The following is a 26,183-nucleotide window of genomic DNA, read 5'->3' as shown; positions in this document are numbered from 1 at the left end:
ACGTCGTCTGCGTCTGTCTTACCTTTCCTGCCACTTTCGGAAGTGCACAGGCCAGATTCACGAAACGATCTTACGCCAAAAATGTGCGCAAGACAAAACTTAAGAACAAATTCGTATTCACGAAACGATATTTTCGTAAGTTTTGCGCAGGTTATTACGAAATCCTACGACAGCTCCGAAGCCGTCTTACGCACTTCTTACGATCAAATCAGCATGGCCGACAGCGTCGCGGTCGCGACGACCCACGGACGTTTATTTTTCTACGTGCGCTTCTCACGCGTCCCGACTTCAAGCAGCAAGAAAAAAGTAAAAACTACTTGAAACAGACCACGACGAACAAGAACGCCGGATACACAAACACCCGGGAAAAGCTTCAACGGCCACGATTCTACCGAACGCGACCAAGCGAGCTTCGGCAGTTAGGCCTAGCAGGCACTCCGCGACTCGGCGACCGTCTGCCCAGGACCGGCTGGCGTGCTGAATGGAATATGCCCGCGCGACCCTTGTGAACCCTTCCCGTATTATACTTTGATCGCTGACCTCAATTTTAGATTAAGAGGTCAATTTCTTCCTCTTGTTATCTCCTTGTTTCCCGAGGCAACGGTGACTCTCGCCGGAGAAAAAGCGGTGAATCTCCGACAGACGCAGGAAAGGTAAAGCAGCCATCGCTTTGACTAGCCGACGTAAAGCAGACGACGTAAACTGCGCCAACCTCTCGCCGCACACGAAAGGAGGGAAAAAGTATTTGGGAGGGAACTTGCGGGACACACGCTCGGTTCTTAGCAAACAAACCTTGGCGCCTCAGGACACCTCGCCAGTGAGTCCTTCGACTTCCCTCCTTAGTGCACGTCTGCTAGTTGTTAGACGACAAAAACAACGTACCGCTCGAGTTATTTCGTCTGCCTTCTCTGAAAGGCGAAGTCGAGCTCGCTCGTGAAGATCTGCACTTCCGAAAGTCGCAGGAAAGGTAAGACAGACGCAGACGACGTTGCAAAGGAGCAGACGACGCTGAGATAGGGGGTCGCGATCAGCCAATCAGGGCTCGGCGTTCTGACGTCACCGCTACTTCCTTTCTCATGCGCAGAAGAGGAAAATGAGCCCACTTGCGAGGCGTATAGCAGACGATCGGTACAGGTCGCGCCCCCTGGCAACGGAACCTGCATCTGCCTCATCGAGAAAAGACAAATTTGCGTGTGTTTGTACAAATTGCAGAAACTTAAGTAAATAAATATCGCACCCTAATTATATAGAGAACCAAAAATATAGTATACCTACTTATAGTTCGTCTCGTTTTTTTACTGGAATGAATGCGCTTCCGTTATACAAAACCTGGCGCACCACGGCGTGTCGCCCCTGGCACAGCGAAGTTCTAAAATGTTCGTCTGCTAAGAAGCAGACGAGCTTTCCGAGAACAATGGCGCTCGATCTTTTTGACCATGACTTGGAGTTGGCTCTATTCAGCGAAAGAAATTTAGAAAAAGTGATTTTGTACGACTGTCTGCGCACTAAGTGTGGCGTGAGTCTCTTTTGAACTTCCCGCTTTCTATAAGCGAGGCACGCACGCGCGTGCAGTGGGGCCCGTGACTTGTGCAGGGGCACGAGGGAATAAACATTCTTTTTGGTGTGCTGTGACACGGAGTCAGTCGCATTTCTTTCGGGTGCCAGCGAGCACCGACACACTAAGAGAAGCCGCTTGTTGGCGGCAAGGCATAGGACGTTCAACTTGGCGTAGCTTTTGAGTAAACAAAAAAGTTGTGATACCAGGAATGATGTGCGGATACCACGAATGATGTGCCAGCGTATTTTTTGTTTTTTTTGTTTTTCAGTTTACCAGATTTATATACTTGGGGAATAAAATAATGCCTCGATCGTACATGGTAACTTGTTTTCTAATAAATCATGCGTTCTCAGCGGGCAAGCTTCGGTGTTTTACATCAACCAAATATGATGTTTACACCAAACACGTCCTGATATGCTGAAACGTTGCCGAAAGCAAACTCGATTTGGCACAAGAACACGCTCGCGCGCGCTTATCATCAACATTCGAAGTCGTCTGCTAGCGATCCTGTCTCGTTCCCTCGAGGCCCAATGCACGATCGAGTACTAAGAAAGCCATGGTCAAATAAAACTAGAAATATTAAATCTCGAAGAAAATACAAAAAATAACAAAAATATACTCACTTTCTCAAGTTGATGCGGCCATTTTTCTTGTACAAAGCTAATTCAATTAAATTTTCAATTTAATTCAATTTTTATTTTAAGATCAAGTCATACAAAATAAAGAGCTTGCCCACAAAAGCAGCATTCTGCTTGTATGTGGGGTCAGGCGACCAACTACAATACATGTTGTTACAACACAAAAGAAATGAAAACACTCCGCAGCACAAAAAAAAAATGAAAGGAACACAAAATTAGCAGCACAAATAAATACAAAAAGGAACACTTCAGAGCATGCAATAAAGGTGTTTATAGCCAAGTCTACTCACGCAACCATGAAATAAAAGTACGAAACATCTCCAACGGTTAGGCTACGATATCTACAGCTCAAATGCTTGACACCAATTCCTTAGTTTCCTTTTTAGTACCTTAGTGGATTCTATATTCATAAGGGACTCTGGGAGTTCGTTAAATAAGTAAGGAATGTAATGATTTCTGTTTTTCTTTCCATACAGTGTGAATATTTTTGGAATGCCGTATCTTTCAGTACGTCTCAAATCTCTGTTTTTATTTACGAGGAGGTCAATCCGTTCCTTCGCTCCTCGCAATGAGAAGTTCTTTTTCAACGCTGCGTCCTTCCAAAGTGCTAGAGCGAAAAAGGAGTAGCGCCTAGCACCTCCCGAAGTAGAAAGATGTTGTCTACTGCTGTAAACCGCTTGCGAGGAGGAGGCGGAAGGACGGTGGTAGATGCGGCGCTCATGTTGCTCTCTTACCGCTCATTCACACTGAAAGCGGATCCGCGTTCGCAAAGCGGTTGCGAACGCGGTTGTATAAAGATCCAGTGCAATTGCACGCGCACTCGATGACATCAAGTGTGCGTGCAATTGTACTGGATCTTTATACAACCGCGTTCGCAACCGCTTTGCGAACGCGGATCCGCTTCCAGTGTTAATGAGCGGTAACGGTGCAGATAGCAGACGATCACGGTCGTACGCCCGAGTACCGATCGTTGAGCCGTGCACGGTACGACCACGAAGAAAATATAAAGGAAAACCTGTAACTTTACTGCTGTACACTTATTAAAACTATCACCCCATATTCAAAGGGCTCGTTTCATAGGATATATGTGATTAGCATTTGTACAGAAATTTTTAATTCATGCAACATTTTTAAACTAAAAAGTATCCAGAGCCTTGATGCAGAAGGCTGTTGCTCACTCTGTTGCCACTACAGATAATCCTCAGTCATAACAGCAGTTGTAAAAAACGGGTGATAAGTGCTCAAAATGCACATCCAATGTTTGTATAAAAAGAACAAAAAAAAACTTATAATATGTAAAAAAAAAAAAAAAGTGCCTGCGCTAGCGGGAATCGAACTCTCCACTACCGGTCCTCTACGAGCTCAAGAAATCGGCGCTCCAGTCCACTGAGCTACCGAGCAGACGACATCGAGGTACGCTAAACCCCAATTTATTTCTATTGAAAAAGTCCTCTTGCGTTTTGTTTTTTATTCTTTTTCTTATTTGCTGACTCCAACTTTACAGACTTGCTGTCACACATGGCGCTCCTGCCAGGCACTGCCACGATTTATTTTATTCATGTTTGGAGCCCCGGCACGCGCTCTCCGCCAGCGAAATAGCCGTTTTGCCAACCAAGCGAGACTGTCCATGTCGGCCATTGGTCGTGCCGGTCGTGCCTTACGGTTCCACCAGCGCATTACGGTAAGATCGCAGAAGACAGGCGCATGCGCAGTTCGTACCGGAGGGCCCATCGTACCGTATCGGATGTGCAAAAACGGTTCCCTAAAACTCTCTAATATGCTCTAAAGACATCGATTACGACGTCAAGGACGGTGTCTAGGACGACGCCGAGGACGACATCCTAGACAGTGACATAAAGGACGACGTCTAGGACAGGTTCTAGAATGACCTCTAGGACGACCTGATGGACGTCCCAGAGGACCACATCAAGAACGACGACTAGAATAACCTGTAGGACGACCTCGAGGACGACGTCCTGGACGACATCAATTACGGCGTCTAGGACAACGGGTTAGAGGACAACGTCCAGGCAACATCTAGGACTACCTCATGGACGATATTGAGGATACGTCTAGGATGACGTAGAAGAACACTTCAAATACGGCGTCTAGGACGACGTGGAGGGCGACATCTAGGACAACCTCTGGGACAAACAGAAAGACGACGTCGAGGACGACGTCAAGGGCGGCGCTGGGACGACAAGCAGGACGACCTCAAGGAAAACATCTAGGGGACGTCGAGGACGGCCTCCACAGTGGCCTCTAGGACAATCTAAAAGATGACGTCTAGGACGACGTCAAGGACAGCGTCTAGGACGTCGTCGAGAACGACGGCAAGAACAAGGTCTAGGTCGACTTGTAGGACTACCACTAGGACGACCTCAATGACGATTTTAGGACGAAGACAGACGATGTACCAGTTCATGCTGCACATCGATAATTGGCCAGCGTCGTGGCAATGTCCGTCCAAAATCGGCTCGAATACTGGCCGAATATGCGGTTCTGTACCGCAGCCCGGCATCAGGCAAGTACTGACGTGCCCCGTTTCGCCAGTGCTTGCAAGTACGCCAAGATATCGCGGAAGTACGGCGGGATATCGTGCGAGTACTGCACGGATCAGACTGTAGGTATCCGCCAGATGACGCATATGCATCTGTTCTGTATTGGGCGGACGCTTCGCCTATGCGCTCGCTTTGTATCGACAATATCGGTAGTCTTGGCTTGCACATCAATTGCAGGTATAAGGCATGGAGATTAAAGAAATTTAGTAGATCACTCTGATGACTCCGATAACGATATCCGATACTACGCCGCTGCCTTTCACATTAATTGTATCGTTATTGGGGGTATCAAAGGTATCGGGATGACCTACTAAAACTCTCTATTAAGGCAGAAGCAGTAAGGAGTATGCTTGCAGTGTACTTGCTAATAAAAGAACGATATCATGCAAACCGTGCTAGATGCATAAACCGTCTGGGGCAGCTGGAAGCAACGCAAAAACAAAGTCGAGGAAGAAGGAGGCCTCTCGCATTCAACGAAAATCTTGGTTCCTTGTCGAAGCGCGTCCAACAATCACCGCACAATAATTCCATGGACTCCGCGAAGAAAACGGCCAATACCGGAAAGCTGGCATGAACGTATTACTACCGCTCACGACAAAAACCATGGCCGCGACTGCAACGCAAGGATAGTAGAACACTGAAGAACGTATTTCAGAAACCGCGGAATTACCTGACCCCTTACCCACCACCACAACTTCACAAACGGCGAAGACTATGACCCCAGTGAGCCCATCAGCGCATCACAGGGAGTCACGTAACAAATATTTGTCCAAGCGTTTTTTTTTTTTGTTTTTGTTTTTGTCCTACGGAAAGTGGACACGTCTTTCAATTCACCTCTCTGACGTGCTTGAAGCGGTTGTCGCGCTCGCTCACAGCCACACGAAGACACGTACGAAGGTGGGATAGCCTAACAAAAGGCGAGGTCAAAGGAAGATAGACAGTGCGGCTAAGCTCCTTCTGCTTGCTTTGTCCTTCTCGGCTAAAATAGGCGGATTCCGTTTTGCCTATTTCCTCAACCGATTGGTTGAAGGAGCTTGTTGTGCAGAAAAGCCGGCGTCGGTGTCGGCGTCGGTGTTGGCGAGAAGGGAAATTTGTAATTTGTAGACAGGTAATTCATTTTCGTCCAAGAAAATTAATTCAAGTAATTTCGGGAGGAGCAGGATTGAACCCACCATCCTTCGGTTGCGAGCCAGACACGGTACCCAATAAGCCGCGCAGTTTTTTTACTAATTTGATGACATGATGCAGTAGAAAAAGGAAATAAAAAGAGGGTGAATGAATAAAAAGGACAGCCACACTTGGCTAAGAAGGACATGTGAGTTGCAACGCTCCCCACTAGTTCTTTGGTGTTGAGCCGTAATTATTGAAGTCAAAAGGACTGTAAGGCTAGCAACTCGTCCAAAGCGGGCAACCAGTCCATATCACTGTTCAGTTTAGCGTACCATTCCTTGAGGTGCTTTATACAATCCATAAAGTAGTCACGAACAAAACAGGCACCAACTACTGCATAACGCACCGCCATTCGGCTTTTTCATATACTACAGAAACCCAGAGGCATGTTTAAATCATATGGCTCTGGATTACTAGTTGTGAACCGGTAAAAACCTAATACTATCCGGGTTTAGGGGGAGTTCTCATTTTTAAAGTGCTTTAAAGTGCGTTGAAAGCACCCTAACTGTCCACAAAAGCATGTTCAATATCTTCGGCTTTTTACGCAACGTGCAGTCAACTCTCCAGTATATAAATTAATTCCCTTCGCTTCTAAAAATGTCTTCATAAGCATCGTCTCACTGTGGAGCTTTAAGACAATGCCTGAACCTCTGGAGGGACATAGGCTTTCTTCGCCCGTCTGAGTACATCCTGCCACGACGCTTCAGAATACATGAACCTATAACTTGGTGTAGGCATCAGCATTTCCACTAGATACCACGTCAACGTTTCGTGCGATACAGAAGACACACATTCGAAAGAAAACTGTGCAAAAAGAGAACGACATGCGGATACAACTTCTCACAAAAAAAAACCCCACAACGGTCTATATCGCACTCGGCGAGTCGATACAACAAATCCCGGTAGGACGTCGAATAGCTTCGTTTAAATTGCCTTAACAATAAAATTATTAAATTGCACTCGAACGAACATAAATCTTGAAACGATTTGACGCATGAATAGGTGACACAGACCCACGCCACTTTCTCTGGAACTATGAAAAACAAATTGCTTCGGCTAGTTCGCTCCCATAGCGACGTCCAAATAAACACTGCGAAAATTCGATTAATCCGTTGAACGTTTACTCGTGAATACTGTAACACTTGGAGGACATACGAAAGCCAAACCATAAAGAACAAATTGCAAACGGTCGCTCTCTCGAAAATAGACAAGTCCTTCTTCACAGACGCCTCTGTAGCTGCCTTCAGTTTATCAGTTTTCTCACGCCAGTACTCTGTGTTCTCATGATAATGTTCTAGGACGACGTCAAGGACGTCAGGACAAGTCAGGTCACGTGAGGTCAGCAACCGGTGTTACGATACCCGCACTTGTAAGCTTACGCGACCGGAGCTTGCGCTTCAGCTGCCATCGCTTTAGCCACGAGTGTTATGTGACCTTGGTAACGCGATCTTCACTTCAGCCAGCATCACTTTAGCCACGGGCGTTCGTGACCTTGATAAAGCGACCGTGAGCGTGGTTGGGCATATTTGCGGTGAGATGTCTGGGTATCGCCGCCTGGTGAAAGGTTTTTTTCACAACCCAGAGTGAGGATACTTCACATTCCTCTGCTTGTGCAAGCAGGTGCAATGCTAAGATTCTATGCACTTTGAAAATTAAGACATAACCACGTGGGTACCACGCGCACTACTCTTACGCCGCATTCACACTGGCCACTCAACCGCATTCGCAAAGCGGTTGCGAACGCGGTTGCTTAAATTTGCAATACAAATTTACGCGCAGTTGATGATGAAAGCGAGCGGATCCGCTTCACGGTTGCGATTCGAACCCCAATTTTAATGCAGCTATACTGGGTAAAAAAGAAGCTCCTCTAGCGAGTTCCTCAACGCGAATAAAAATAAAGCTTAAGAAAAAAAAAAGTCGAAAATCTAAATAACAGATTGAGTAATAGAAGACAGATCATATGCTGTAATGATGTTCAAGAAGTAACACTTTCAGTTACGTTGGCTATAAACTTACGAGTCATTTAACATGGGATGAATATTTCCGGAAGTTTTATATTTCCTAGAGCCTTCGCAACTATTAGCATAAGCTGAGTTGTGCTTTGAAGTAAATGTTGCCGTAAATTTTGTAAATAAATACGTATCCAACTGACGTTAATAGCCACTGTTGAACAACTCAGGGACATATTCCGAAACTACTACTCCGGATAACAATGATGTGACGTAACCAACCTTTGCAGTCAAGTGTGGCTTCATCTATAAAACTACCATCTATAAACCTAACTTCGCGCTGAATGTCCTAATTGAGAACACACTTGAGGGTATAGCTCCTTACCGACACTTTTAAGTTTATAAACATGTTGTTTCGTAATCATAACGCTTGCAACAGAAATATGATGAATGACTCTCGAAATATTATGCAACATTTCCAGAATTGTCATCGATTCCGTAACGCAGTTCTAGTTTTGTTAAGTCAGTTAACCAACCTTGGCACTTTTAGTGCCCTAGCAATCTGATGTTTTGAAACTGCTAAGTTGACATCTTGATGAACTAATGTAAAGCAAAACAAAATTTATATATTCTTCAGCGTTTTCGAGCTTAAAATTATTGATCATTACACACAACATCATTCTTATTCACATTTTGCAGAGCGAGCTTGAAACTTTCTGATAACCTGGAGAATAAATTAGGTGCATTGGAGTATGCACTAATTACTCACTTAAACTTTTTTCTTAAAGCCGCAATGAGACGATTTCTGGCTAAATACTACCTGGAATCACTCCTTACGTCAGAAAATAAATAAACTTGCCTCACCTTTCTTTTCTAAGCAGCGGCAGTCACAAAACAAAAATTGGAGAAATATAGGCATCGTCGATCCCCCTAAATCAGAGCCAGAAAAAGCAGCCACGTGTCCTGGTGCCTTTTCCGTGGCTCCAATGTTATTCATAGCCGCACGCTGGGTTTGCCAATTGGCAAAATATAAAACACGTTCTGAGCACTAGGAATAGTTAGAGTTCGGGTATTCTCATCTCCGCAGTGGTTGGACACGAGTCATTACCCGAGTGTTCGCCAAGGCATTGATAGTTACGAGCAGAAGTCGAGTGCTGTCGCCGTTCTGGTGTCAAATCCATGACACGCGCTCGACTGCCCTTAGACGGGTGGTTTCGATCCTCAAAATTACATAACCAAGCTTTGCAAAGGCATGACTAACAGAAATAGTTCCCATTTATCCTTCCAATTTCAACGCGACAAAACAGAATCTGAATCAGTGGCGGTATACGCGAGTGTAGTTGAGCCAGACTAGTAACAGTACGAGTCTGCACATTCATGATCATTCCAAACCGATATTGTTTCATGACCTTTTTAACACATTTGGGCGGAAACAACAAAAATAAAGCCTATCGCAGGTTTAGTGAACAAAGACCACCTTCCCCAAAATATAGACCTCGGAAAGAGGCGAATGCCCGCGTGATTGCTGAAAATAACGAACTATATTAATAAGAATTGCATTGCTGTTGTTCACATGATATCAATATAGTGAGATTCACATAATGAGGAAAGCATAACACATCTTTAATTTTTAATTACTGGCATATTTCGGGGCGTTTTTTTATAAGCAAAATATAGTCGGCTAGAATAAATGAAGTAAAAAATTATTTATTCTCGAAAACGCCTGCCTGCGTGTTTAATTAAATACGAATAGATGAAAGGATGAAACATAGGAAACGGGGATGGAGACATAACTCATTTCAACATTAAAAGTTCAAAGAAGTTCTTATTATGTGTCCGTACTTTATGTTTAATAAGTTCGTATATTCGTATTTAATTCACAAAAAAAAAACTCTTTTTCAATTGATGTTTAATTAAGCACAGCTGGGAATTGAGGCTAGGCTGGTACCGCAATGCAAAGATCGAAACAATCTACTTTTTTTTTTTGGCCAAGCGTCCTCTATTGAGGTTTACCCTTCCACGGAGTTCTCATCCTCTTCAGAGCATTTTCTTCAATGTTTTGTCCCGGTCTGAAAAGCAGTCGGTACATATTGCACCTGACATTACCTGCACCACTGAATGAAGTTGACGACCTGCTACTCATTTGCTTGGAAACGGCTTCTCCATTAATAAAGTTGAGAACTCAACGTCTGACATTGCTGCATGTCCATTAAAATATTATCACACATATTTTGACGTGTCTGTGGATATCAACAGCCGAACATCCCCATTTCGTCAGAAATTCAATTACGGCTCTTGGCTTTAGTTCCTCATTCATGATTCCTTTCTTCAATCTGCAAAAACACACGCATACACACACAAGCTAGCAGAGTATTGTCATGCCCATAACACATACAAATCATGTAGCTATAAATCATCTTATAAAGAACTTATAAGTACACAATAATTGCTTTTCTACAGTTTTTGGAATTGTTAAAAGGGAGCCATTCTTCCAAGTATGTTTTACAATGTTCTAAAACTACTATGAATTGCTGAAGAGCATACCGTAGTGAGTAAAGTACATACTGGCATACCTTTGCGGCGGAGGGATTCGGTCAAACACACACGAATATCTCTGCAGAAGGGAACAGTTTTCTTTTTTGCACGATTTTTTTATTGCTTTAGAATGCCATGCAGATCGAATTGACTTACCCGGTATACGTATATTATTTTTACCTCATTCATCACGATACAGTAGCGAAATAAGGCATTATCGCACGGGTCGAATTAACGAGAAAAAAAAAAAACATTTGTGAATTTGCAGCCAGTACAATTACTCTGAACGAAAATTTCTACTCCGTAATAGTTTTAACAAAAATATTATTTCCTCAATTCAGTTGTAGTGCGTTGTTCTCTTATATTTTGCGTTTGGTATTTTCGTTGGGAGATATAATTTGGAGGTAATAAGTAAGATGAGTCATTAGTGTCAGTTATATTGTGATATATTGTATGAAACTTCATGATGAAAATGTCTTTGTCTTATTTCCAATCTAGATGAGCCCAATTTTTTTTATCGTATCGGTTACACTCGCAGGACGGTCATACCGCAGCAGAATGAAAGGAGCAGCACGACTCTGAATTATTTCTAGTGCAACAATGTGGTTTTGCTGAGAAGGATTCGAGACGTTGCTGAAGTACTCTAAAACTTGTACATACGAGAGATAGGCGAGCTCTTTGACTGCTTTAGCTGATTACCTCAAATTTCGGTTAAAATTCACAGCGCTCTTCCGGCCCCTTCAACAACATCGTCAGTATGGGCATTCCAAGTGCAGTTTGCTGATAGCGCGACGCCTGGATATTTAACAGTTTGATCTATTGGTACGGTTACTTCATTCAGTTGATGGCACGTTTCACCCTTTCCTTTCGTTGTACGGGTAAAACTAATATGAAGATTTGTTTACTTTTAATTTTACCTTTTACTTTCTACACCATTGCTCGATTCGGTTCAGGTCATCCAGCAGCCGCCTGGGCACCCCTAATAAAAATATGACTATTCGAATGTAGGAAGAAAAACATGTATAAATTACTCAAATTCACCCGCAATACACAGCGTCCCCCCCCCCCCCCCCCCCCCAGAAGAAAAAAGAAAAATAAACAGTGTTTTTTTAACCTCAAAAATAAACTTCGCAACCCCGAACGCTTGTTCTCCGTCCGAATATACCGCTAGATGTCTGAAACAGGTGCCGAAGATTACGCACTAACCGTTTCCTTATGCAAAAGTTACGTGATTTTCAGGCGCTTTCAGTGAGAAACTAGGGTCCATTTTCGCCTTTTTCCGGTAACTGGCGCCATGGAGCTCTACGCATTCGAGCATTTTTTCATTTAAAATCATAAATAATCGCTTTTAACTCTTGAATATTATAACGGTTAAGGCCGAACTTTTGGTGCCTGGTTCAGACCTCTACCTCCACATTAGGGTGGAGGTTGAGCGACCGGCAAGGAGTAGTTTAGTTTTGAGGTGAAGAAAACCTTGTAATTTTTGAACGCCCTGTACTACTCAGAAATATTGGGCAAATATAAATTTATTAAAATATTCATTATATTATTAATAGAAAGGAAAAACTAACACCTAACGTATTCAACCCCGCATTTTGTTAGTAATCTGGAAAACTATTCTGAAATATTCAGTTCTTTTTTTTTTTAACGGAATGATCGCTCGGATCACGCAAAGGTATAAATGATGAACGGAGCTAACGTTATGTGGCCAACACAAGTCCCAAAACCCTGAAAAATAAAAACAAGTTTTTGTCCAAATAAATGTCATAGCAGTAAAAAAAAAAGGAAAGAAACACCGGAATCTGCAGATATCTTTTAGCCTATGGATATTGATAAACTGCCAATAAACAAGATCAAAGCGCTTCTCTCAAAGCTTCATTGTTGGACATGAATTTTGGTTTATTTTGAAACTTGCAAACAAATTTGAAAGCACGGTATGTCAATATTTGTGCTCCAAATATTTCAAAACGAGAACGCACGGCCATAGAGTGCCTTTTTATCCGTCTGAAAATTCCGACGAGGCATTCCGACCACATTTTTCAGCGAACTGCACTTGGATGTTTTTCTGCCAGAGGTAGAAAAAGTCGATGTTTTAGTCATGAAAGCGGCGAACAGAAACCAAGGCAACTTTGAGAAATCCGAAAAGTAATAAAATGGGAAGTTTCAGAGAGCGTTAAGAGTTCTTTTTGTGTTTACATTCTACGAAATAAATTGCATATTGAACTATATTATATATTTTTTGACGTGTATTATTCCGCTCCGATATGCTTGCTGCAATTCAAAGATTGTCAGCGCTAGTAATTTTTATCTTGACTTCAGCCAAGTGGCCGAGAAATTCAACCCGGCATGCACATCAAAGCTTGCAGACTGGGGCCAAGCGCCTTATTTTTTGCAGGACACACTTCCACCGATCATTGTAACGTTTGTAATGATGTATAATGTGTATTTTTATTTCTTTAATATCACAAAAATCTAAAGCAGGTATCTTTTTAGTGTTAAATTTCAACGCCTCGTAAGTATTTTGACTCACATTCTTGGCCGTAATAATCGTCTATGAATGAGTTCCACGAGAAACTAAACATGGAGACATCATTCACCGGTAAATGACAAAATACCCAAGGATACACGCTGCCTGGGTAAACTATTTAAATCCAAGCTAAGAAAAGCAAAATGAGTCGTGCTAAAAATAGCTGCTGCCGTACTTTTTTTTTTTCAAGTAGATTATACTCTGAAAATGATTTACCCCATATTATAAAGTCGAGCATTTGTAACAGCACCATTTTTTTTTCGTTAGTCTAGACAATGCTGGTATTGGGCAGTACCAGACTGCTATGTCCTTTCTATTCCCGGGGAGTAAAAACGGTAAGCGCCATTTTCCACTCAGGCACCTTCATTTTTTACACATGGCAGAACATTGCACTCTCCCATCATCGTATCATAAAAAAAATATTAAAAAGCTACATTTTTTTACCTTGTTTATTTTTATTTTTTATTTTATGAACGCACAAGATTTCCGGAAGCTGTAAAGTATTTCAACTAAACATTAATTGCTCGTCATTAGCACTAACATGGCCTTAGGCCCGTTCGCATCTTTCATCTCATGTGGTGAATGCGGACACAAATCAGAATTGCTTCTGCAGACAATCCAGAAAACAGCTGCATTTTATACATGCTTACGTTACAAGGCGGTACCTTGGGCAGAGCCACTGATACAGCGTACTAGTACTACAACTTGAAGTATTAACCCGAAATTTATTTGTTCACCTAATTCTCTGGACCCTCACGACCGTCAAGGAGTTTGCCGCGTATCTTTCGTGAAAGGGTTTTGATGAATACAAATAATATGATGTTCAATGACTGGGCGCAGATTATACCTTCGTTACGAGGCTTCATTCAATTACTCCTCAGCGCCTGTTGGTCTCAGTTAATCTGCATATGCTGTCAGATGTCATAGGTAATTACCTTCGGTGGCGCTCAAAAGAAGAAAATAATATTAACTGTCACATTCAGAAAACTTGAGAGGATAATAATTATTTTAGTGAATTTATTACGCCGTTATTGCGATGCCTTTATGAGCTTTTTTTGCATGAGCATGGATTCTCTCGTTATCACTATCTTATAATTTACGCCAATTTGTACATTTCTTTTTGCTATGAACGGTTTATGTCAACTTGCCATGAAGCAAGTCCTCTTTCTGAAAGTTATTTCTGTTGATTAGCAATCTGAAGAATGAATTCACGGAAGCATAAAATAGGGTTACGCTCTTTCATCGCTAATTTTTTGGTCGTAATCATCAGCCAGGCGTTCCGCTGAAGCTTCTCACTGACGACGACATTAAACAAAGGCAGCAACACAAATCTATAAACACACTGACTGTAAAAATAGGGGCAAAAAAAGAAACGTTCATGTCTATAATTAGGTTTCGAGATTGGAGGTGTCTCCTCCGTTCACATTTCTTCTTGTTGGTTTCCGATAGTTAATTGCGTTCGTGTAAATGCACCGACTTAGAAGAAGCAAACATTCTTCGCTTATTTGACATTGATAGGGGAGAAGAATTTTTTTTATCTACCACAACTGTTTTTCTTTTTTTTCTATCACAATTTGTATATTGATAGAGGTTGCAGCGAAGCGAGCTGTAACGTTCTCGACGAAATCCATTTAGATTGCCAAACACTATAATTTGTGAACTCTACATTAATTAATAAATTGTAAATTTAAGCCACGCGTATATTTCGTTGGTGATTGGGGATATTCGGGTTTTGCTTTCATTTAAAGAAATGCGCATTGCAACATGCACCACCTTTGTTTATATTCGGACTATGTGTAAAGCTCTTGGAGCATGCCGCTTGTACGTGATAGTTTTATTTGTCTCATTACTTCTATACTTCGTATCAGCTCTAGTCCAGAATGGTCCGGCGTAACAAGGTAGAGGTGTTTAAACCAATAAACTGGTATCCCCGTTCACCAGACAAAAGTACCCCCCCCCCCCCCCCCGCTCCCGTGGCTGCCGCCATGTTGTTAAATTTTGACCACTAGACACGCAGTAGTACCAAATCCTGAGGCTTTTAAGCCAAACTAAGCCAATATTTTTATCGCGATCACTGTAAAAAAGCATGATAAACTATTTTTTCAATACCGTTAGCTCTAGACAACAGTGTCTAGCTGCGCTAAAAATCCAAAACACTGCACCGTGGCTGACGGCATCTACCGGAGGCATTGTGAAGCTGCCCGAATTTCTGTTGTAAAAGTACATTTTAGACTTAACAAAAACGATACATAACTTATCTCGTCGACACCGTTATTAAAGATCGATGAGCAATTTTTCGGGCACGGTACTTCGTTAAAAATTAGACGTAAAACTATAAAATAAAGTGTCTACTTGTCAAAAATGTGCAACATGGCGGCGGCCCATCGGGGGTCATTTTCAGCTGCCAGTTAATCGCTCTAAGGCCCTCTACATCGTTGATCCGACGCTACAAGCCAATAAGATCAAACAGACAGCGTCAAACGAGCGCCATTGTGGCGTCTGTCGCGTTTCTGCACGTGTTCTTCTATGGCTGAACCAATCGTAAGCAAAAAAAGAAACACCTAACGACTTGCGCTTTGACGCAACCTCGTAGCGTCGGCTGCGGCTGAACTTTGAAACGATTTATATGTTGAATATTCCTGTGGCTGTACTAGTGAGTAAAACAACCTAATTATAACGAAGAACCTATATTTATTTCAATCAATCACAATTAACATCGCTAAAAGAATTCGTAATCTTTTTTGAGGTACAGAGTTCCAACATAAAAAAACGGCAATAAAACCGTCGTTTTAATTCCGCTACGCAGTTTGCGGCCGTTGTTGGAAAAAACACATAATGGAGAAATAAATCTCGCCTTGCTAAGGAGAATACACTGTAGATGGAATTTATAGCCAGATGCATTAGGTTAGTATGAACACCTTCCGGCGTTGCTCCTACTTGTTTTGCCTGTAAGCGATTATTCACTAGCGTTAAATCTGATTTTGGTGAAACACAAAGGTATGGCGAGTGGCTTCGTTTAAAAACGAACTCAAAAGTACAGTGCAATCGTGAACTTTATTGGTACGGACATACCCCGGCTACATTTTGTGTGTGTTTTCCTCTTCAAAGTACCTCATCAGCATCCGCCAGCTTTATTTTAGCTCCCTACGCACCGACTGCCCCAACGCCGGCGTGACTGGACTTCAAATAACGTCTGTTACGTAAAGAAATAATATACCTGTCAATAATAATGTACATTTAAAATTTCTCCGTTGAGCGCAGTTCATGAAAGCTGCAGAAAAGTTATTTTGATGCGAAAAATTTACTCCGGGCTTGAAAATAGATGGAGTGAACTTTTCCAGCGTGAATTCTGGTGACATATTTATTAAAATTCAAAGAAACCTTCATTTGGTGTTGTATTATATGATCCGAAACTATAGGTAAAACCATGGACCCTTTTTTCCCGCGTGCTTTCATCTGGTTAGGACAACATCGGTGGCCGAATTTGCCCGTCATGCTTCAAAGCACGGATAGACCGGGGGTGTTTTCTTTATGCTAGACTACTTAAGCTTAATCCCTTTGCGATTAATGTCCGTCAAGCGCTGTGCTACGATTGTTATCTGGAACAAGTTAAATGAGTTTTTTTCCACTTGCTTTCTTAGAATTAAAACCAACAACTTTCATAAAACATACTAGCTTGTTTATGTATAATCTTGGTTTGGGAACCAACCTTAAGGTTAAAATTTAGCCCTCCTTCACACACTGTCTGAGTGATATATATCTGAAGCCGCGATTAGGTGTGGAGCTCAATACGTCAACTAATTTATCGCAAATATATAATCCTTTTCATGTTTGTTTCGTTCATGTAGGCTGAGGAATTGGAAAGAAAATGAAATGTAAGCATTAGTATTGCGATTGCGGGGGGACCGAGGAGTTGGAAAGGAAATTAAATGTGAGGATTATAAATTTCCTTCAAAAAAGTCACTTGTAAGACTTGAATAATGTCTAGCGATTAATAACCCGTGAGTAATTAAAGAGGACACAAGTTAATCAAACTGATTTTTTTTTATTTTTACAATAATTTATTAAATTTATACTGAGTAACTTTTCCGTTTCTTTCTGAGAACTGAAAAAAAAACCTTTCTCAAAACCTGCTAAATATAATGGTGTGAAATGTTGGTTTGGGAACCACACTAAAAGGTAAGATTGGCTCTCCTTCATACCCTGTGTGATTAATATATGCGAAACTGCGTTGCGGTGTTGGAGCTGAATCCTTCAAATATTTTTTTTGCGCGGAGAAATTTTCTTTTCTGTGTGTGTTATGTTGGTGGGCGGCATGGCGCGATGGAGGGCAACCGGAGAGTTTGAAACAAAATCAAATGTAAACATCATAAATTAGCCTTCAAAAATATCCACGTCTAAACATATTTTGATTCATTTTCTGCTTTTAATATCTCGTGAGTAATGAAAGGTGCCACAGGTTAATCAAAGTGAGTTTTTTTATTTGCGTTTTGAAGAAATACAAGAAAAAATTGTTTTTAATGCCATTGTAACGTGCTCTGAAGCGTGTTTTTGTGCGATATTTCGAGCTACCAAATATATATATATATATATATATATTTATCAAGATTGCAATTATGTATTTGAATTTGTCTCTAGAAAAATTACATGTTCATTTCATACGGTTTCTATCGCCAAGATTATAATCCGGACAAATAACAATCGCCTCAGAATTAAGCAAGACTTGCACTCTACGTACGAGGAGATTAAAATTAACTCGTAAATAAACTAGTGCTTTATTAAGCTGCTTGCATACGCTCGGTACAGCTCTGGGAGTACGCTTCAAGAACTCCTGTGAAGTGGCTGCGAGAGGTGGCGATCCCTCGGTCGTACTATAAAAACATCAAACGTTGAACCTTCTCAGTGACATTAATTTTGCGGGACCACATAAAATCAGTCCTCGCCTTACCGATGAGTCCTTTTTTTATAATACCGTAATCCGTAACGTTTCAGTAGAATAGCACGCCAGAATGGGAGAGTAAATTGAGCTTCTTAGTGACAGAATGTATTTACACAGAGTTTTAACCAATCAATCAGCTTATAACAGAATATTTTTTCAGACATAGAGTTGAAATTTGTAATGACTACACCATTCACAATATTATAGGAGAGATAGTAGACATGTCGGAGTGTTCTTTTTATATGCCTTCCCAAGAAAATAAAGGAACAAAAGGAGCAACTAGAAAGGAAAAAAAAAAAGCTTTTTGTACAAACTTAGTGACATATATTTATTTAATTATTTTATTCATTTCATAATACAATCAGTCCCCCAGCGGGGACTATGATAGGAGTGGGTACAAAAAACAATAGACAATGTAATACACATGCAGAACACAATGAGAAAAGTTGAAGGACTGTACGACACCTAATACTCCTATGAAAAAGCACAAAAGTACAACATTAGACAAGCAACAATGGGCACGCAAGTGACGTTTGGGGAGCTCCGCCTAGAACACTGGAGCTCACTATAGTGAACAGCATCTAGCCGAGAATGCACGCATAGGCTCATGCCATGCTGATACGCAGTTCATACTGCAGAACTCTTAGCCCTGCATTTCGAAATCTGGACAACTACAGTTGTTTCACAGCGAAGCTGTTTAGTAGCTTATGTATAAAATTGCGCTAGTAGCTTCTCATACTAACGGCGTTTATTATAGTTCATGATGCAGTACATCTTTGACTGTGAAACCTGTCCTCGTCTCCACGACCAGACGATGTAATGTTGTGGACTGCTCTTTGCGCTGTCCTAAAGATGGTACTGCTCAGGTCTGTCGCCTTTGGCGCGTATTCATGTCGTCACAACTGCGTGTGAGTGTCCTCGTCTGGTCAGTATCCTGTTCATCAAACGGTGCTACTAAAAGCGCGCTCCATGACGAGTCGTATGTGGCGGTCACCTCTATGGCCATTGCCTACTCGTTTTAAAGTACGAAATGCTTTCTAACGGAGCACACTAATCCAAAAACGTGTGTCTGTCCGTCAGTCCGCTCTTCCGGTTCCTCAACACGTTTCTTTAAAAGTAAGGTACCCTGGTTTGACGTCACGTGACACCAGTTCAGTTCCCAAGCTAGATTTAGCGGATAAGTTGACGTCACTAGAACTAACCGTCTCATGACCTGCAATAATAAAAATATAAGTCACTCCCCGAAAGCACTGTTCTATTAATTCTGGACAAATTAAAACAATTGCTCTTTAAATACGGCATTCCGTTTTGTTACAGGAGTTTGAAGATAGATGTAGTCGTTAATGCATAGTGGAAGTTGTCTGCTTTGCGCAGGATTTGCGGTGACGTCAGATCGGCGCCGATCTTTATTTGCTTTTGATTGAAAGAATATTTTTTCGATCAGCCAATCAAAGCGGGGTTGATCTGACATCATCGCAACCCGTGTACAAGAAGGATACAAACTTGCGCTCCGCAGTTTTTCACCTACGCCCCAGCGGAGTGTCCGGAAGGCAAGGGGTATTGAAGAAAAGCTTTCAGTCGCAAAAACAGAAAGCGAATTCCACTGAGCATTTGAGAGTAGTGAGCTAAACATTATACCCGGCAGACAATCCCACATATCCTAGGTATCCCAAGTCTACGAGAGGAAGAAGACTTCTCCTCCGGGAGCAGGTGCCAGAGTCGGGGATATCGGATCTGCTTGACACGACGCAGTCCGGGAGCAGGATGAATTGATACTCGGTTTTAACTTACAATAGAGTGACACAATTTCTTGTACATTCAATAAATACCGCTCAGAATAATTCGTTAAAGTTCGCAACCAACAAAACAGCCTTAGCTTTTCTCTCTACGCCATAGCCGTTGTAGACAAAATAAAGAAAGCGAAGCCGCGTTCACGCTATATTCGTTCACGCCCTCAACTCGCAGCAAAAATAAACAGCCGCGGGACCTGAGGCCGATTATACACGATTTAAACAGTTCCCAATATACAGCCCAGCTTCCGATTTCAACACTCTTAAAGACGCATGTTTGTCGCTTAAGAAAGCGAGGAAATCACACGTCAAACGCAGGAATTCAGAAAATGGCAACCCTCAAAAGCTCATTATTGGAATGGTCTAAATTTCCCCAATGTTCATCTTTGTCGTGCAATGGCTTTAGCATATGGCACGTGCTGATATCCGTACGTTCTTATTATAGTACCATTTTAGCAGTGACTGGACTCAATCCGCTAACCAAAGGCTCGTCGAGGAAGTCATTGTCACAATCCCAAATCAAATGCTTACGCAGTGCTAGTAACCAAACTGTGATCCGCATTTGACTATTGTCACAAGTTTAACCATGCGATGCCTGTGACTACGTAGTTAAGTTTCGTAAAGGAAACAATACGAGAAAAGGGCGCTTTTATTACTGGTGTTAAAGAACAGGCAGGAAGCTTTTTGATCGATCACGTTGCGTACGACTATATACGGGTAACTGCCAGTAAACCTGCGTGAAAGAAAACATATTCCAATCTAATATTGTTGGATGACTGCTTTACGTTGCCCACCGCCTGTCCAAAAAGTTATCAAAACAGCTACATCACCCCGCCCGCTGTATTGCTAACTTTTTGGAAAGGCAGTGGGCGGGCCATATAGTATACCTACTTATTTGGTGGTACGTCGGGTTTCTGTCGAAAGGAAATTACGCGCGTGCACAGCGATAGCAGAATTGGAAGCGTTTACTTAACTTTAGTCGCCAGTTAGCCTTTGTCCTGTGTGCTTCTTCGTCTTATTTTCCTGTCTTTGTTCGCTAATTTTAAGATGAATGTCAGTTACCAGCTTGCTCACCAAACCACGCTTTCACAATGCATTTGGGTGGTTGCTTTGTGTGCTGCCAGCTTTGCAGACGCTACAGAAGACAGCTCTGGAATTTTAGCATCCTTGAGAGGCACGCACGCTCGCGCAGAGAAGGCATCGTTCATGTCCTCCTGATTCCGGTCAAAATTCTTGTGATTGTAGCTTAAGCTTCGCTAATCCAAAAAGTGAAACAGTGCATAGTTTCAGTCTAGCGTGAAAAAGAAAGATACGTGCGCGCTACTGTCAGGCTGCCGGCTGAATGTGCTGACACAGACGAAGAGAGTTTTACGGAACACCCATAGGGGCCTTTCTCACCATCCACTTTTGTTAAGCCACCGCAGCCGCCGCGATGCCTTGTGGGAACTGTAGTCTTTTTGCACTCGCAATAACTCAGCTTAGATTCTGTCCGAGCATGGCACAAGACAGCACAAACTGCCTTGAGCACTGCCGTCTGCATACGGTTGACTAACTTTTAAGCCAACGTGTTACTAAATCAGGAAAATTTGACAAACTTTCTGAAACGCCTAGCGCTAGTGTGCGCGAAACTCGCAGCAGTTATGATGCAAAAAAAAAAAAAAAAACGAAAACAAAGTTTTATAGCAGTTGCAAGCATAACTCTACAGGATAATATTGTCGGTGATAGCTTAAGAGTTCCGCCCAAACTCCTCGCATTTTTTCCCACCTTATCAGAGCAAACACTGGAGAGGAGATCGCCTCATCTCCAGCGTTAGCCCTGCTAAAGTGGAAAGAGGTGCGAGGAGTGTCTCCTGAACTCTTAACTTATCAGCACCTATAGTTGTCGATGTATATTTTGATATTCTCGTGCTCGACACACTTAACGATAATAAAGATAGGTACTTCCAGGATCTCGATTACCAACAAGTTTTCTAAGTTGTCTTCGTTAAGTACTTTGTTCACAATTCGCTATCTTATATATGAACAGAGAAGCACCAGCGATAAAAAAGGATGCTGCACGGCACACATCACAATGTTGTGAATGCCTTCCCTTCCTGCTGTATTGTTCCCTAAGAATGATAATATTCAAATTCAACTTGGATTCGTGAACGCTATCTATGTTGCGGTGAATTTATGCAAAATGTATGCTACATTTTGCATAAACCTACAGCACAATACAGGTAACAAGGGCGAGACCAGAGCCCCGGTAATCGCATCCGTATCCTTGCGTCATAGCTCGCAGACTAGAAGCAGCTTCCAAAATCAAGGCTCTCTTCTAACATGTTTATTGTCGTATGTCGGTACTGTAGGTTCTTTGCCTTCACCTGCTCAGTAAGTACAAGTCGCCACGTGAGAGATAAGAAACAAGGTGTCGTGAAACGCAAATTTCCTCACTAATATTTATACCACGCGACACCAGACCCTAAATGTAATAGCAAGATCGACACCCCGTTTCTTCAACGTTTACAATATATACATATTTTTGTTGTTTTGTTTATTTCCTAAGGTTATATACGAAAGAGAAGACAAAATAACTGCGGGTGATGTACGCTCAAACGGGCTTCATATGGCTTCATATGCATGCATGAAACTTAATGGACCACCTGGCGGATGCTGAACATCTCTCAGATGGCATTTTTTGCCTACCTCCTGTTGTTGACAGCAGCACGTTGGTCACCTGCGCGTTATTTAAACCTCCAGAATCGCAACAAACGACACTGATCTTTTCTCTCACAGAATCATCGTCGAAGGAAACTGCCAGCGGCAGTCTTAATGTATAAAGGATTTTTGTTGTTTTCTAAACAAAATCATTTTGATAGTTTTTTTTTACTTGTTTCACTGAATGCCACTGACGAGTCTTGAGCAAATCGCAGCTTTAGTCAACAACTGATTAAACGGGTGGCACATTGGCGCTGTGCAATGCTAAAGGGCTAAGTATAATATAAGGGTGAATACAAAACGTTCTTAAGTTTTGGGGGTTTTGAGGTTTCTCCAAATAAGCGAAAATTTAAAAGCATTCTTTAGTAATATCCCTATTGAAAAAGGCCAATATGAACTCGGCTTATTGGAAATATTTTATTCCAATGAAGATGATGGAAACCAATAAAAACGTATTGTTATCCGATTAACCCAATACGAACCATGAGAATTCATATCGGAGCACAATATCCCGATATAGTATGCGGTTATTGGTATACAACAGGATATTGGAGCACAATATCCCAATATAACTTGTGGTTATTGCTATACAACTCGATATCGAAGCACAATATCCCAATATAATACACGGTTATTGGAATAGAGTACGACATCGCGTGCATATTGGTGACCGACATGGACATACTGTACGGCCACACGATATACAAATATCGGTCGTCGATCATGGGATCAAAGGAGAATACAATATGATATCGCGCGCATATATCTCAGAACGCGGATACCAAGTTACCAACATGAATTACGTTGGCATATCCACACGGTAATACGCGAGAAATATATTGGGTGTAGATACACACATAGTATAAACGTTCTGCGTTGCGAACACATTAACATTGATCGACAGTGCAAGTATGTACAGCTGTTAGCACGGCACACAGTACACACAGCCTCGCGCGTTTGAAACTAGACAACCACCAAACCATTCAGAATAACTATAGCCGGAACACCCGCCGCGACCTACCTTTTAATGACAAAGCCCAATAACGACGTGCTCATTGGAGTGATTGTTTTCCAACAAATGTTTATTGCAGTTGCAATGCAACAAAAGTTGATCGCCAAACGATAAACCCAACGTACCGGGATACAATTCGATGTTGCAACACAACATCGCAATAGGCCCCTTTCAAAAAATCTGGCAACAGCGAAAATCCGCTGAACGAGTCCAACAACATTGGGCGGCCGGCGCCATTGGGAAGGACTCCGTTGCGGCCGGCATAGTTGTTTTGACTGTAGCGTTCTTGTTTCGTCGATCCCTTCGCTTCTGTATGGCTGCAGGTAGCGTTTTCCCGATCACGGGTTGGGTGAACGACCTTTCCCAGCTCCCAGCCGTTAAAGATGATGAGGTATATCGCTTCTTCAAGAGCCGATCGGACTCGGAACGACAATTCGACAGAAGTTACAACTTCCTCGTTGAGGGGTTCGTGGTCGCCGTATCTATAAAGGCCAATTACGCAAGAAAAATGTAATTACTAAGATCTTTGTAGTTACGACATCAAACATGTGTTAGTATGCATCAGAAAACGATAGGAGCCGATTATAATTTACGGGCTGTAGTTAGAAGTCGCCAGTACTCTCCGGATGTGCGACGAAACAGGCGCAGGGGTACCGCTTCGCTGTCGCTCGGACAGTCGCGCGATGAAGTACACCGCATAAAAGCGACGAGCGAGCGACCAAGGCGATGAGCGTCGTTTTCTAGAAATCCCAAACCAAGCGACGTGACAAGCGACGTGACAAGCGACAGTGAAACATTTTCGTCGCTCGTAGCTGACTTTCGTCGCTTGTGCCGTCGCTCGACTCGTCGCTCGTAAAATCGCGTTTCTTACTTGGAATTAAGACTTAAAATTTCAATGCGCAAATTAACCAGTAAAGGACGTATTCGACGCAAGTTCCTACTTGATACATCGAGTCCCTTTTTCTTGAGGGGGATTTTAGAGTTGAAATGTAGAGCAGCAAATTTTGCAGTGAAGCAGAAGTTGCAAGCGCGCGCATGTTGCTTTGCATAAAGCGCGCGCTGCACAGATGTCTGCGCTACAGGCAGGTTAAAGCGTCAGGTCGTATGGCTTCATGCGTACCTAACATATAATTTACACGCGCAAGTTTCAAGCACCGCGAGCTCGCGTGCATACCTGAAGCTAGGTGCTCGCGAAGCTGTCACGTCCACAAGCGATACCACGAGCAACATTATATTTGTATTTGACGCTTTAATTTCTTCAAACTAGCTGAAACTTGAAAACTCTACCTCTAAACGCAACAAAATGAGATTAAAAACACTTGACTCAAACACCCAAGGAGCGTAGCTTGGGAACGGTTCGTGTTCCGTTTTTGCACTTCAGCAGAGAAACGTTTGCGCGGCTACGCCGCCGTCAACCGATAACGAGTACATTTACGAATACGCAACTTAATGCCAGACTTCTCCAGATACCCACTCTGCTTACAGAGGGGTGCGCAGCAGTACGTTGGCATCGTGGGCAGGAATTGACTAGCGTCTACGACCAACGCAGCGTATGGAGCGGCGTGCACTATCCTGCAGCATGGCGGCTGCCACTAGTTGCTGTTGCGTACGACAGGTGGCGCGTTTTTCTCTGATGGGTCTATACAACAAGAAACTATCGGTGTTGAGACACAACCGCCAGATCGAATACGATATCAATACGAAGTTACCGACGGCGAGAAACACAACACCAAACACGATATGCTATTCGAAGTTACCGGTGTTGGGACCGAAATCGAACACGATACGTGGCAATGTGGGTTCGCACGATAAAATAATGAGGGTGAATAGGTTTGACAGGTCACGTGCATGTAGTTGCTTCTTACGCGCACATTTATCGATATTGACCCACCTTTCTGGGTAATCCTACGTGGTACACAAAATCCACGACGAGATGCGAGCACATTTCACCCACCACTTTTCGTCGCCTGTTTCGCGAGATTCACACACTGTCCAAAAAACGACCTGAAAAATACGTGCACTTGCGCCATCAAACGATACGTTACAGCCTCGTTTCTCGAGAAAACAGTTTCCATCGCCAACACGCGCGCGCACGCGCGAGCGCGCGAGCGCAAGCAGTTTGGACTTTGAACGCTTTGAACTGTTCGAACTTCGAAGGGAGCGAGCCGCGAGCCCGGGGCCGGCCCGGCGCGATGCCGGCGTGCTGGCGAGCCGCCAAGACGAGCATGCGCAGTGCGCAGCGGGCAGCTGGCGGGCGGGCGTCGGTTGCGCCACTGTCACCACTGTGTCTGTGGCAACGACTGTGTGTTGCGCGACCCGGCCAGCCTGGCCAGCCGGCGTGATTGGCGTTCGTCGCACTCTGTACTCGTGGGCATCGAGCGAAACCTACACACCTTCAATTGCTTCGAAAGGTACGTATACACGACTCTATTACTTGCAGCGTTGAGTGCTTTGGCGTACGCGGATCAAAGTAAACACCGAAGGACAGAAAGGAGACGTGAAGTTTTTAAATCGAGGCCTTTTTGAACGCCTGTGTCCCCTGTTGAAAGCACCTAGCTGTGCTATGTTGCAGGCGTCATTTCGACTGCGTGTGCTCCAATGTAACGTCAGTCACTGTTCACACTCGGCTAGCTTTGCCAGTTTGTTATCTCATGTGCGAAATAGACGTAGAAACCAGCGCCGCGTCTCTTTCGGATACTCAGCCTCCAGCCCTTCCTTCCGGCGTGCTTTCTGCCGCGCCCGTTCGGCGCATTGGATTCGGGGGCGCGTCAGGCTCGTTCGAAGAGGCGTTGTTTGAAGCTGACGCG

The sequence above is a fragment of the Ixodes scapularis genome, unplaced genomic scaffold, assembly GCF_016920785.2.
Source record: "Ixodes scapularis isolate PalLabHiFi unplaced genomic scaffold, ASM1692078v2 PGA_scaffold2__306_contigs__length_199485367, whole genome shotgun sequence".
Lineage (NCBI taxonomy): Eukaryota > Metazoa > Arthropoda > Arachnida > Ixodida > Ixodidae > Ixodes > Ixodes scapularis.
Note: the sequence above shows the minus strand (reverse complement) of the source record.